The sequence below is a fragment of the Macadamia integrifolia genome, unplaced genomic scaffold (assembly GCF_013358625.1).
Source record: "Macadamia integrifolia cultivar HAES 741 unplaced genomic scaffold, SCU_Mint_v3 scaffold570, whole genome shotgun sequence".
Taxonomy (NCBI): Eukaryota; Viridiplantae; Streptophyta; class Magnoliopsida; order Proteales; family Proteaceae; genus Macadamia; species Macadamia integrifolia.
Window position 1 is genome coordinate 126,750 of NW_024870488.1, and position 12,971 is coordinate 139,720.

Genomic DNA, 12,971 nt, shown 5'->3' on the forward strand with positions numbered 1-12,971 from the left:
CCGAAATGTTAAGTGTGCTCTCAAAGTTTTGAACATTAAAGTCTTGGGAAACATCTTTGCTCAGGTCTTGGACTGTAAGAACAGGTTGACTACCATTCATTTTAGGTTGCAATCTGATCATTTGAATAGTTCTTTAGCTCCAAAGGAAAGGAAGTATCTCAGAACTTAGCTTCTCTTATATCTCAAGAGGAAAGTTTCCTAAGGCAAAAGTCCAGAATCAAGTGCTTGAACTTGGCGACACCAACTCGGCTTATTTCCACCGATCAATGAAGGCTAGATCTAACCTGAATTCCATCCCTATGCTCTTATCATTTGATGGGTCACCTATTATAAGTGTTGATGGTATCAAATCAGAGGCTGCTTCTTATTAGAAGGAGTTAAACTCTACTTCCCCTCTGTTGGGGGTGTTGCCGGATGACCTTCTCAACAAGTTCATCCCCGAATATCAACTTATCTATCTTTACCGCATCCCCTCAGACGAAGAAATTATTGCTGTCGTGAATTCTCAGAAAAAATGGACAAAGCCCCGGGTCTAGATTGGGATTCTTCTTATCTATTTGGGATATTATCAAAGATGATCAAATCAAGGCCATCAAAAGCTTCTTCTTCAATCCTAGCCAAATCAGAGTCAATCATGCTTTCCTGTGCCTTATCCCTAAGATGGATGGAGTGGATTCTATGTTCGATTTTAGGCCCATATCTCTTTGTAACCTGTTGTATAAATTTGTTTCAAAGATCCTGGCTTCTAGACTCAAATCTGTGGTGGGCACTCTAGTAGTGAAAATCAATCGACTTTCATCTTGGGTAGAAGTATCTTGGACAATATCCTTCTGTGCAATGCAATTATCAGAGGTTTCGACAGAAAATCTTACTCTTACGTGGCTCTCATAAAGATTGATATCCAAAAAGCCTTTGATTCCCTGAAATGGGATTTTATTTCAGATGTTATGCTTAAGATGAGATTTCCTCAAGTGTTTGTTCACTGGATCAGATGTTACATTTCCACCCCCAGCTTCTATGTATTTGTAAATGGTAGCCCAGTCGGTTATTTTGCTTCTTCGGTTGGGATCAGACAAGGATGTCCTCTATCCCCTTATATCTTCACTTTGGCTCTTGAAGTTCTCTCCTGCAAAATTCAGATTTGCATAGATTAATAGCATATTTCTCCAATTCAAAATGCAGGGCCATCAAGCTTTCTCACCTTACTTTTGTAGATGATCTTATGATCTTCTCTAAAGCTAGTTCTGATTCCTTGGAGAACATTATGGATTGTCTTCAATTCTTTGAAAAATCAAGGCTTTGCATTAACCAACAAAAATCTCTATTATTTTTTGCTGGAGTGTCTGATGTCGACGACAGCTCCCTTATTGAAATAACAAGATTCTTTTTAGGTCTTCTTCCTGTCAAATATTTGGGCATGCCTTTGATCCCCTCTGAGGCTTACTGCACATTACTGCACTCCCATGCTTGATCTTATTATAAAGAAGCTTCAGCTTTGGAAAGGAAAGCTTCTTTCCTATGCTTAGTTCTCATCAAGCATGTCCTCCAATCTTCTCACACTTATTGGTCTGGTATCTATGGGCTTCCCAAATCCACCATCAAGTTGTTGGAATCTCTTATATTTGTTTTCTTATGGAAAGACTCAGAATCTTCAAAATTTCTTCATCCCATTAGCTAGGACAAAATCTGTCTTCTCAAGTCTTAGGGTGGTATGGGATTAATGAGTATAAAAGATGTCAACTTTGCGGGAATTATCAAGTTGATTTGGAAGTTTGCCTAAAAAAAGAAAAGTATCTAGGTTGATTGGATTTACTGGGGCCTCCTCCATTCGGATTCCATTTAGACATCCCTTCTGTCTGACACCTCCTAGGTTTGGCGCAAAATCTTAGTGGCTCAATCTCTTGTATGTGGGGATATCTCCTCTAGAATTGGTGATGGATCTTCTACACCTCTTTGGCTTGATCATTGGCATCCCGTGGGCATCCTCCTTCTTCATGTCCTTGCCAGAGCTATTTATAGTGCATGCCTATTAAAAGATTGAAGGTCTCGGACATCATCAGTGCTGGAATTTGGGCCCCCTTGCACCCCTCTCCTACTGGTATTGCTCACATTTGGAATGCCCTCCCTATTATTAGGCCTAATGGTGGAAATGATACTATTTTGTGGTCTCATAGCTCTTCGGGCGTCTTAGGCTCAAAAGCAGATTAGGATTCCATCAGACTAAGAGGAGTCAATATGCCTTGGCGTAGGATCATCTGCTTTAGATATTGCATTCCCTAACAAAGCTTTACTACTTGGAGGGCCCTCTCAAACTGCCTCTCGACTCAGTCCTTCCTTATCCATCACCAGATCCCATTCCTCTGCTTTCACCCTTTGTTGGAATGGAATTGAAGATGCAAATCATCTATTTTTTTGATTGCCCCCTTCTTAGCCTCTATGTGGAAAGGTGTTCTAGGTAAATGTTAGCCATCGCACCATAGAATCCTCCCTCTCTAGCGGGAATGGATCTGGGTTGATAGGACTTTGGAGGATCCTTTATCAGTGATGTTATGGGAAAGCTTGCATTAATGCCTCCATTAATCAAATTTGGATGGAATGGAACATTAGGAAATGGGCCCCAACTCCAAGCCTCTCTAGAAGATTTGGGATTCATATTTTTTTGACATCAAAGAAAAGCTTTCCTCTATCCCCTCTACTTGTACTAACTCCCCAAGGAGTTGTTGTTTCCTGAGGCCTTCCTCTTTCATGTCTCCAAGCCCCTCTTGAGGTTGTATGGGCTTTGTGTATTTTTCTTTTCTTTCCTTTCACCCTTGGGGTTTTGCATTTTCTTCTCTTTGGTAATGAATTTATTTTTTATATTTTATTTTATTTTTTGGATGAATAAATAATTTATTACTAAGGGGAGAAGAATATATAAGGGAAGAAAGGGGGGGGGGGAAGAGGCCTTAGCCAACTAAGGAAACAAAGGCCGAAGGCCAAAAGCAAAATAAAACTACAACTAAACAAAATCTAATCAGCAACAAGGCTACAAAAAAAGGGGGGCGAAGTGATAGCCGGGGCCAAAACTGAGAAGCCATCAAGTGGGGGGGATGAAATCAACCTCCAGGTTCCAAGAGGCAATGATGAGAGAATTTCATAGGGTGAGGGAGACTGGGCGGGTATGAAGGAATGAAGCTTTAGACGTGACATCAAAGTAGATAGCTTTCCAAATCTTATCCAGAGAGCAGGATTTGGAAGTCCATCTACGAATGTTGCGTTCCGTCCAGAGGTGGTTAATGGTGGCGGCGAAGGCTAATTTACTAATGGAATCACAAATATAGGGCTCGGTGAACATCATATCAATCTAGTTCCACTCCTTGTGGAAAGGGAGAATGAGCCTTCTAGTTGGCCAGCATCTAGATAGGATAATATTCTAGATGAGGGAGGAAAAGGGGTAAGAGAAGAAGAGGTGGGGAAAGTCCTCAATACCCAGGGGGCGAAGGTAATAGGCAAGGTTGATTAGGATATGATGATGAATGAGGGAGGTTTGGGTGGGGAGGTAGTTTGATAGGCATCACCAAAGTATAAAGTTATGACGGGGAATGTGCCCTTTGAACCAAACTACCTTGTACCAGGGGATAACCAGAGAGGGGGTTCGGATGAAAGACCAGGAGGAGGCGGAAGAGAAGATTCCATTTGAGGAGGAAAGCTAGATGCATTTGTTTGTCCTCCCATGATGGCCAGGGGGAAGGGAAGGGAGGGAGGGAGGGAGGGAGGACCACAGGTCAAGAAGGGGAGGAGGAGAGTTGGGAGGAGACCAGTCGGAGGGGGAGAGGATAGAAGAGACTAAGGCATTAGAGGAAAGGCCTGAAGAGTATATGACTCGAGGGGAATGATGTGGGAGAGAATGCCTGCAGGTGAGGTGGATTGACCATTACCAATCTTAAAGGAGATGGCAGAGAGGGCCAGGGGTTTGTGGTCAAGGATCTTGCGCCAATTCCAGGAAACATCAGAGATTGAGGGAGCAGTCCAAAGGGAGTTGGACATAAGCAGACTAGAGTAAATCCAGTCAACCCAGATACTCTTATGCGTGGACACAATCTTCCAGATGATCTTGAGGATCCCAACAGAATTGGTGGTTTTGATTATTTTAATCCTTAAACCACCTTTAGCTTTCAGAAGGAAAACCTTCTCCCAGCTTAAGGGTCTAAGGAATTTAAAGGAATCAGAGCCTTTCCAGAGAAAGGAGCAAAGGAGACCTTCAAATGTCTTGATAACTGAAATAGGAAAGGCAAAGGTACCAGACCAAAATAGGTACATGGATTGGAGGATCGATCTAATCAAGGTAAGGAGGCCAGCAAAAGAGAGGAGCTTGTCTTTCCAGAGCTAAAGCCTTTTCCTGAGATTGTCTAGTATAAGGGCACAATGATGGCTAAAGAGCCCGGAGGAAATAAGGGGAAGGCCCAAATATTTAACAGGCAGGGAGCCGAGGGAGACACCCCAAGCTCAGAAAGAGAGTCACGAACATCGAGGGAGACACCCGAAATGAAGATAATGGATTTGAGGAGGTTAATGCTTAGCCCCGAGAAGGATTCGAATGATTGGAGAGTGGACATGATGGTGGAGATGGAAAGAGGATCAGTCTTGGAGAAGATCATGATGTCATTAGCAAAGGCTAGATGGGAGAGGAGAATGGAATTGCTATTTTGGGATGGGGGAGATAATGTAGAGGTCAGTAACAGATTGAATGGAGCGGGAGAGGATCTCCAAAGAAAAAGAGAAGAGCAGGGGCGATAGGGGGCATCCTTAGCGAATGCCATGACCTGAGGGAAAGTATCCGATTGGACTCTAGTTCACCAAAACGGAGAAATGCAGGAGGAGATGCAAGTATGGATCCAATGGACAAAAGATGAAGGAAAAGACATCTGGAGTAACACATAAAAGAAGAACACCCAGCTGATGGTGTCAAAAGCTTTATGGATGTCAATCTTAAGGAGGGCCGCAGAGGTATGGTTCTTCCAGTCGAAACCATGGACAATCTTATGACAAAGGATGATATTGTCCAAGATGCTTCTCCCTACAATGAAGGCTGATTGGTTGGGACTGACAAGGGAGTCAATGACTTTCTGAATCCTATTGGCAAGAATTTTGACAATGAATTTATAAAAGAGATTACAGAGAGAAATGGGCCTGAAGTCATTCATGGAAACCGCACCCTCCTTCTTGGGGATGAGACAAAAAAAAGTATGATTAATCCCTCTAATTTGATTCTGATTGTAGAAGAAGCTACGCATCGCGGCAATAAGGTCATTTCGAATGGTGCTCTAACAAGCATAGAAGAAACCCATGCTGAAGCCATCAGGGCCTGGGGCTTCAATGGATTTGTGGGAGAGGATGACAGAAATGATTTTCTCCTCACTAGGGATAGATTGGAGGAAAGGAAAGAGATCATTCGGGACAAACTTATTGAGGAGAGATTATGGGGGATGAGGGTTGGGGCAGTGGGGGAGGGATTAAGGAGACTCTGGAAGTGAGAGACAGCTTCCAGCTTGATGAGATTAGGAGAAACTATGTCAATCCTAGAGGAGAAGATAAGCATCAAGATGGAATTGGCATTATTCTTAGCTTTGAGGGAGCGATGGAAATAAGTCGAATTAGAATCTCCCAAGTCGAGCCATTTGATATGGCCTTCTGACGAAGGAAGCTCTCTTCCTGATCAAGGAGCAGAGAAAGATCAAGAGCAGCCGCTTTCTCCTCTTTAGCAAGGATTGGGTTGAAGAGATCTTGGTGAAGCCTACCTTGGATAGTGTGGAGCTTGTCTCAACCATGAGAGACTCGAGAGGAGATGTTCCCAAAGGTGGAATTATTCTAGAGCTTTAGGGAAAATTTCACTCTCTTGAGCTTATTGGCGAACACAATGAGAGGGGAAGAGGAATTAGGGGTGTGACTATTCCAGGCATTATGGACAAGAGAATGGAAGTCAGGGTGGGAGATCCACATCTCAAAGAACTTAGACAGCTTAGGACCAAAGGAGCAGAAAGGGAGAATATGGATTGAGGGACTATGGTCAGATATCCCAGGGAGACCAAAGCAAACATGAGAAGAGGGTAGGAGTTTAGCCATACTTCATTAACAAGGGCCCTGTCGAGCTTGCAAGCCACTCGAAGATTTTTGGCTCTTCTGTTATGCCAAGTGAGCTTAGTCCTAGACCATCTAAGGTCAGTGAGATTGAGATCCTCAATGCAACCATTGAAAGAGGCAACAACCTGAGAATCGATGGGGTTGCCCCCTTGCTTTTCATGACTGTATCTGATAACATTGATGTCTCCAGCAATGCCCCAGGAATTGGAGCCAACTGTGTTAGAGAAGGAAAGAAGGTCATCCCAGAGGGAAAGATGAAGAGAGGCCTGATTGTGGGCATAAATGATAGAGAGGAAGAAAATGAAGGGGCCGGAATGGTGAGAAATGGAGATGTGGATGGCTTGAGCAGAGAAGGAGAGGCAAGAGATGTTGAGAAAGGAGGGGTTCCAAAGAATCTAGATCCTACCATTAGGACTATGCAGATAGTTGGCAAGAAAGGATTAAGAGGGAGCAACTGAAGAAGCAATACGGGAAGCATTGGGTTCCATGACCCTAGTCTCTAGGAGATAGTAGAAATTAGACTTGGAGGAGTGAATAAGGGATCTGATTTCCGATTGTTTGGCCGAGGAATCGAGACCTTGGACATTCCAGATGGTCCAAGGAATAGTTTGGAATTGGGGTGAGTGGGCATTGGATGCTTGGAAGAGTTGCAAGGGGTGATGGGATTAGGGAGTCTTGAATGAGGAGTTCTGCAACTGTAGCCAAGGACAGGAGTGGGGATGGGGTTGTTTGCTAATCTGGCGGTCATGGTTGAGGTTTTGGGTTTTTGTTTTTTGAGTATTAAAGTGGAGGGCTTAGTGATTGTGTTGGGTGATGGTTTTTTCGAGGTGGGATGGTTTTGGTGTTGGTGACCAGGGGTCTGAACAAGATTGGTGTCCAGGGTATCAGAGAGAATAGAGTGCTCAATCAGGTTTACTGATGCAGAGGGGCATGTCAATGTTCTGAGGGTATCTTCAGTGGCTACAACAACTTCACTAGATGGGTTCCCAGTTGTAGAGGAGCAAGGCAATGTTCTGGGACCATCATCTAAGTCAGCGGAGATCCCAGGCATTGTAGGCATTGATTCCAATAAACAGCAAGGGCCTTCTAAGGCCATCGTCATAGGAGAGGAAGAAGCTTTAAGGCCTTCTAAGGCCAGACAAGGTAGGCACGACAGTAGGCATATGTGAATGTTGGAGATGACAAAGTCTTCAGAAGGAGCAGTCATAACAGCAGGCGATGATGTAATCAAGGCTAAAGACGCATGGATGTCGACAAGAGGAGAGACAACAGCGGTAACAAAGGTGTCGGTGGAGCATCTGGTCGTAGCACTTAAAGAAGTCAAGTGGAACGAAGGATTGATGGCAACGAGCGGAGAATGGTAGTGCGAGAGTCCTCGGTCAGCGGGCACAGACCTAGAGCTAATGTCGGGTGAAGGAGGGGTTGATGGGTTAAATGGGTTGAGTATTGGGTCGATTTGGGTAAAAGGGTTAAGAGGTTGGTTTGATGTGTGGGTTAGGATGGGTGAAGAGTTGGATAGGTCAGGTAATGGGACGGATTGTATAATGGGATTAATAGGTTGGGTAAATGGGTGGGTCAGGTTATAAAGGTTTCCAAGGTAAAGTGGATGGTTCGATGGATATTTTGAAAATTGGTTTAGCAACTGGACCAGAAGGAATTGGCTTAAGGGTAGGAAAGGTGGTTCAAGGCTAGACCGAGATGATTGGGCCAAGGACAAAATGTTGGAAGGTATCAAAGGACTGGGATATAGCGCCCATGGTTTAAAGTATCTCCGATACCGATACGATACCCTCCGATACGTATCTTAAATCTAGCTGACTGATACGATATACACTGATATGATACAAGGAATTTTTAAAATCCTTTCGTATCGATATATATCCTACGATACATACCGATATGCACCAATACACTATCAATACGTACTGATACTCTATGGGTATAAAATTGAGGTGAAATATACGTTTCGATATGTATCGGTGAGTATTTGTATGTATCGATGAGTATTAGTACATATTGGTGAGTATCGATATGTATCGATCAGTATATATCGGTGAGTATCGGTATGTATCGGTATGTACCGATACAGTGCGCTATGGTCATATAATGGTCAAGATGGGTATTTTTTAAGAAAACACAATTTTTTAAGGGGTTTTTGTTCTAAAGTTCCTATCAGCCATATTTCTCTCTAATTAAAGTGGAAATCAAGGTTAGGAACAAAGATTTTACATTTATGGGACAACTACAAACCTTGAATTCTTAGTGTGATACCTTCAATTTAGTGTTTATGCATAATACATGTTATCAATAGTTTTTCTTAATAAATTTTTATGCAAAAGTATTTAAAAAGGTGTTTCATATCCATTTATGTCCGTATCTTTAGCGTATCTTAGCGTATCTCTGATACGATACGTTACCTTCTGATACGTATCTTAATTTTGGTCAACTGATATGACGACCGATACCGATACTTTAATCCTTGATAGTGTCAGAGAGGAGAAGGATGAGGTAAGGGTTGTATAGGCAGGAAGAGGTAGAAGAGGCGGAAGGGGGGATATCGGGATGAGAGCACGTTCATCCAAAGGCTTAGAGGTAGCAATCTGACCTTCAGGATGCAAATTAGCCAGAAGTGGAAGAGTGTGGACAGGGGTAAAGTCGTTGGAGCAAATCGGATCTTGATCTTCAACGATAATGTCAGAAACCTCAGACACCAAAATCGAGAACTGGTTGTGACCTCCAGGTAAGGTTTTTGATGATGGACCAGCGGGTATTAACTTCTCCGTGGGAGCAGAGCTTTTAGGGTTTCGGTTTGATGGAGGAAGATAAGCTGAAGCAGATTCCAGCAACATGGGGTTGCGATTTCACCTTTTCCGATTTTGAGAAGTTATGACAAAATTCTCAGTGTGAGTCCTCATCTAAGATGGATCGATCTGGGTAGCTTCTATTTCAGAGGCATTCAAGTTGGGGAGAGCCGGTTGAGCATCAATTACGATCTTCATACAAGAAGAGGATTTGTGACCGAAACATTTGCAGATGGAGCAGGCCGGGGGCACCCATTCATATGTTACCTCTTGATTAAAAGAATGAGCTTCGCCATTCGAAACTGTGATAGTCGTAGGGAGAACAAAGCCAGCTTGGACCTTTATACAAATTCGAGCGAAGTAGATTCTATCCATTTTTTTTGTTCTATTGTCTGAGTATGAAGGTTTTTTGATGAGAGAGCCAACAATGCTTAATCCTTTGACACACCAAAAATGAAGGGGTAGGTTGGGGAAAGATACCCAAAGAGGAATGGAAGAGAGCTCAGGTTTTGAGAATGAAGTTTGAGCATCCCACTATCTAAAAAAAATGGTTTTCTTGCCAACGTACTAGGGGCTTCCACCAATGGCTATTGATTTATCGGATTCAGAGTCGAAGTTGAAGATGAAGGTCTCGTTATCTAGCATGAAGGTAGTCACTGAACATATTGGATTCCATTGCTTCAGAAGGGAATTTTTTACCACAAAGAAAGGAGGTTTGCTACCTAGAAAATTACCCACAATGCAAATCTTCCACTTGAGGATTTCAGCATCAAGAAGGCTAGGGGGCAAAGGCCGACAGGGTTGGAATCAAGGATGGTCTGAGGGTGGTAATGAAGGGTATGGCCAGTTGAGGAAGGTAACGGGGAGGGAGGGGTAGAGGAGGTGGTGGTTGAGGTGACGACAGAACTCCAGGTTTGGTATTCAGAAGGAGGAGGAAGAGACTGAGGTTGGGAAGACAAGGGTAGAAGCAGTAAGGGTTCAGCAGGTTTTGGAGTGGAGGCGGCTGTTGGTAAGAGGATTCCAGCAGCAGAGGCTACCGGAGGGAGGGAGGTCATAGGATGGAGCTACAGCATAGGACTTCAGGGAGGGAGGGAGGGAGCTACAATAAGAGGAATTTATTTATTCACCAAAAAAACAGAAATCAATATAAAGTCACGTTAAGTCATCAAAAATCAACATTTAGAGAAATGTTCTTGTTCTATAATAAGGTTAACCCGTCAAATTATTTTATTTTTACATGAGACATTTTGTATTAGGTAGAACACAAAACAAGGTTTCCAACAAGTCTCAGATTACTTAGGGCCCGTATGATAATGTCTCAAGAAACGCGTTTCTGCCGTTTTTGTGTCAAAAATGGTAGAAACAGAACAAAAAGCGTTTGATAAAACTATTTCGTTTCACTTGTTTTTAGAAATGGAAATTGAAATTTCTACCTATTTATGGTTCAAGAAACGATCTAGAAGAACTTGTTTCACCTTTTTTTGGAAACTACTCGTGGCCATTCTTTCGCTAGTTATTATTGACTTCTAGAAACATGACTTATCAAACACCTTCGATTCCATTTATGTTTCTAAAAATGAAAATTTATATTTCTGCCTTTTCTTGAGATAGAAATGGCAGAAACGTTATCAAACGGACCCTTAAATTTGAGTTTTAATGATAAAGTTATATTCCGGTTAAACTTATTTTAAAGTGCGCGAATGCTGAAAAAATCACCTAAATGAAAATAATTTTGTGGATGTCAAAACAAAAGATTAATTTACTAGAATTTTGGGTTTTTGCAATTTAACCATTTAATATTTATGAAATTTTTGGAATTGAGTAAAGCCCTAGTATTTGAAAGTTGAAAATCACTCGTACAACAAAAAAGTCAGTTTTTGTTCTTGGACTGGGGTGTTGACATTTTATCCTTTTATAATTTGATTTTTAAACTACTTTTATTGGATACAAATACGGGGTTATTTGCTTATTTATGACATAAATAAGTGCTGCGCCTTGCTGTAAGGCGCCAGTGCAATAAGGTGACAGTCGTCCAGAGTTCCAACTAAGCCAGTTGGCCGCCTAGTGGTCACCTTGGTGATGCCTTGACAACTATACCTATATGTTTATTATTTATTCTGTCATGGCTACTTATCCCCTTCTCTTTTTGGGAGTTTTAAGTCTTTTTTTCTGCAGTCTTCTGTTGAAATTCTCTCCTGAGGTCTCTGGTTGCTTTGTTTCCTTTTGTGGCATTTGGGTTTTCATCTTGCATTTTAGCTTTCTAAATTATTATGCTTCCTGACACCATTAAGTTGGGATAAGGCTTTTTTGTTGTTGTTAGAATTAGGATAATAAAAACATAGTAGTGACTCTTTTCCCAATATATGCAGAAATAATGGACTTTGGTTATCCTCAAAATCTTTCTCCAGAAATTTTGAAGCTTTACATTACCCAGGAAAGAGTCCGCTCACCGTTCCCATCCAAGGTTAGTTTTTGAGATATGTACGTACAATCTTAATCTCCCTGATTCAACATGTCTGTAGGTTGTTTCCTAGGCCTAAGATCTCTGCAATATGTGGTTAATTTTTATAATGATGAATGATCTGTTTTGTTGTGGAAGTCTAGCATTTGATACATACATCTTACAGGGATCTATCTGTTTTAGCATTCTTTTGTGTAATACATGCAATGATATAACTATTTAAGTAGACTTCCATGCATGCCTTAATGCATGTGCATGTATGCTGAAGATTCTCTAATCGGTGTTTGGCCATATTTAAAAAAAAAAAAAAAAAAAAAAAAAAACCAAACCAGTTCCTAATGCTACTCTACAAGTTACAGGTGCTGTAGGCTGGCGAAGGGAAGGTCTTGTTTATAAGAAGAATGAGGTGGTTTTATTTTCCTTTCCTTTTCCATGATAACCTCTACAATGGGAATGCGGTGTGCTGGATGTTTACCCTTGCGTGTTACAGGTATTTCTGGACATCGTAGAAAGTGTCGATGGAGCTCCAAGATGTTTATTTAGTCCTTGCACAAGCACAATACACTTCTTTTGATAAACTGTATACATTCGTATATTATATTATATATATATATATATATGTTTTTCTTCTTAATCTCGAAAATATTGGTGATGGCAGGTGGCGTTCTGCGTTGTGATGTGACTGGGAAGGTCCTCATGAAGTGCTTCCTGTCTGGCATGCCTGATTTGGAGCTAGGATTAAATGATAAAATTGGTCTTGAAAAGGATTCACAACTTAAATCCCGAGCTGGTAAAAGGTAGCTTTTGGGGATAAAGCTGCCTTACCCATTATGGATTTTATATATTAATATATTTATTAACCTTTCCAAATTTGATGATTCTTATATTTATTTATTTTCGTGACAGAGTTTTGCTAGCTTAATATAACAGGTCTGAGCTGGTTAATGATCAAAACTCAACTGGCAGTAGCTTCTGGGATCTTAGAATTGCACTGTAAATCTAGGACTGAAATTTAAATCCCACCAATGGGATGTGATCTCTTATAACTGATGGGGGATGTCTACCAGCAATCCAAACCAACATAACTTTCTGAACGCCCTGTGTATCAGTTTCATGCCTTGTTGCAATCAGAAACATATGGTCCAGAAACTTGAAATCAGTTGTTATCAAACCCATCAGAGCCAGCTCCAGAGGACTTAGCAGTTCTCATATGTGATGCCAATTGCCATCGCCTTCAACTGCAATTCAAATCTCTTGGTGTATTCCATTGGCCTTGACTTGCAGCAAAGATTTGATGAGCCTTCTACCGCGAAACACCATTCCATGTCAGTCAAGCATCCATATCAGATTTGTTTCTGGTTGTGAGGAAGAGGATGTATCACCAAGCATATTGGGGGATGCCAAAAAGAGTCACCCGCTTCTTGGCATGAGCTTTTAGAACCAAGGTGGCTAAAGAAATTCAAAGCCATTAAATCTAAGGGATTCATCCTTCAAGACCTTGAAAGCAACTCCACTTACTGATATTTTTTTCTGGGTGAATAAGAAATTCATTCCAAGGAGGGAGAGAAAGGGGGGGGGGGGGGGGGGAA

General features: G+C 41.7%; 1 pseudogene; it reads left to right on the plus strand.

The window, feature by feature from the left end:
- The first annotated feature begins 6,164 nt into the window (after window positions 1-6,164).
- The window catches only part of LOC122069272, a 60,277-nt pseudogene continuing 53,470 nt past the window's right edge, over window positions 6,165-12,971 (plus strand).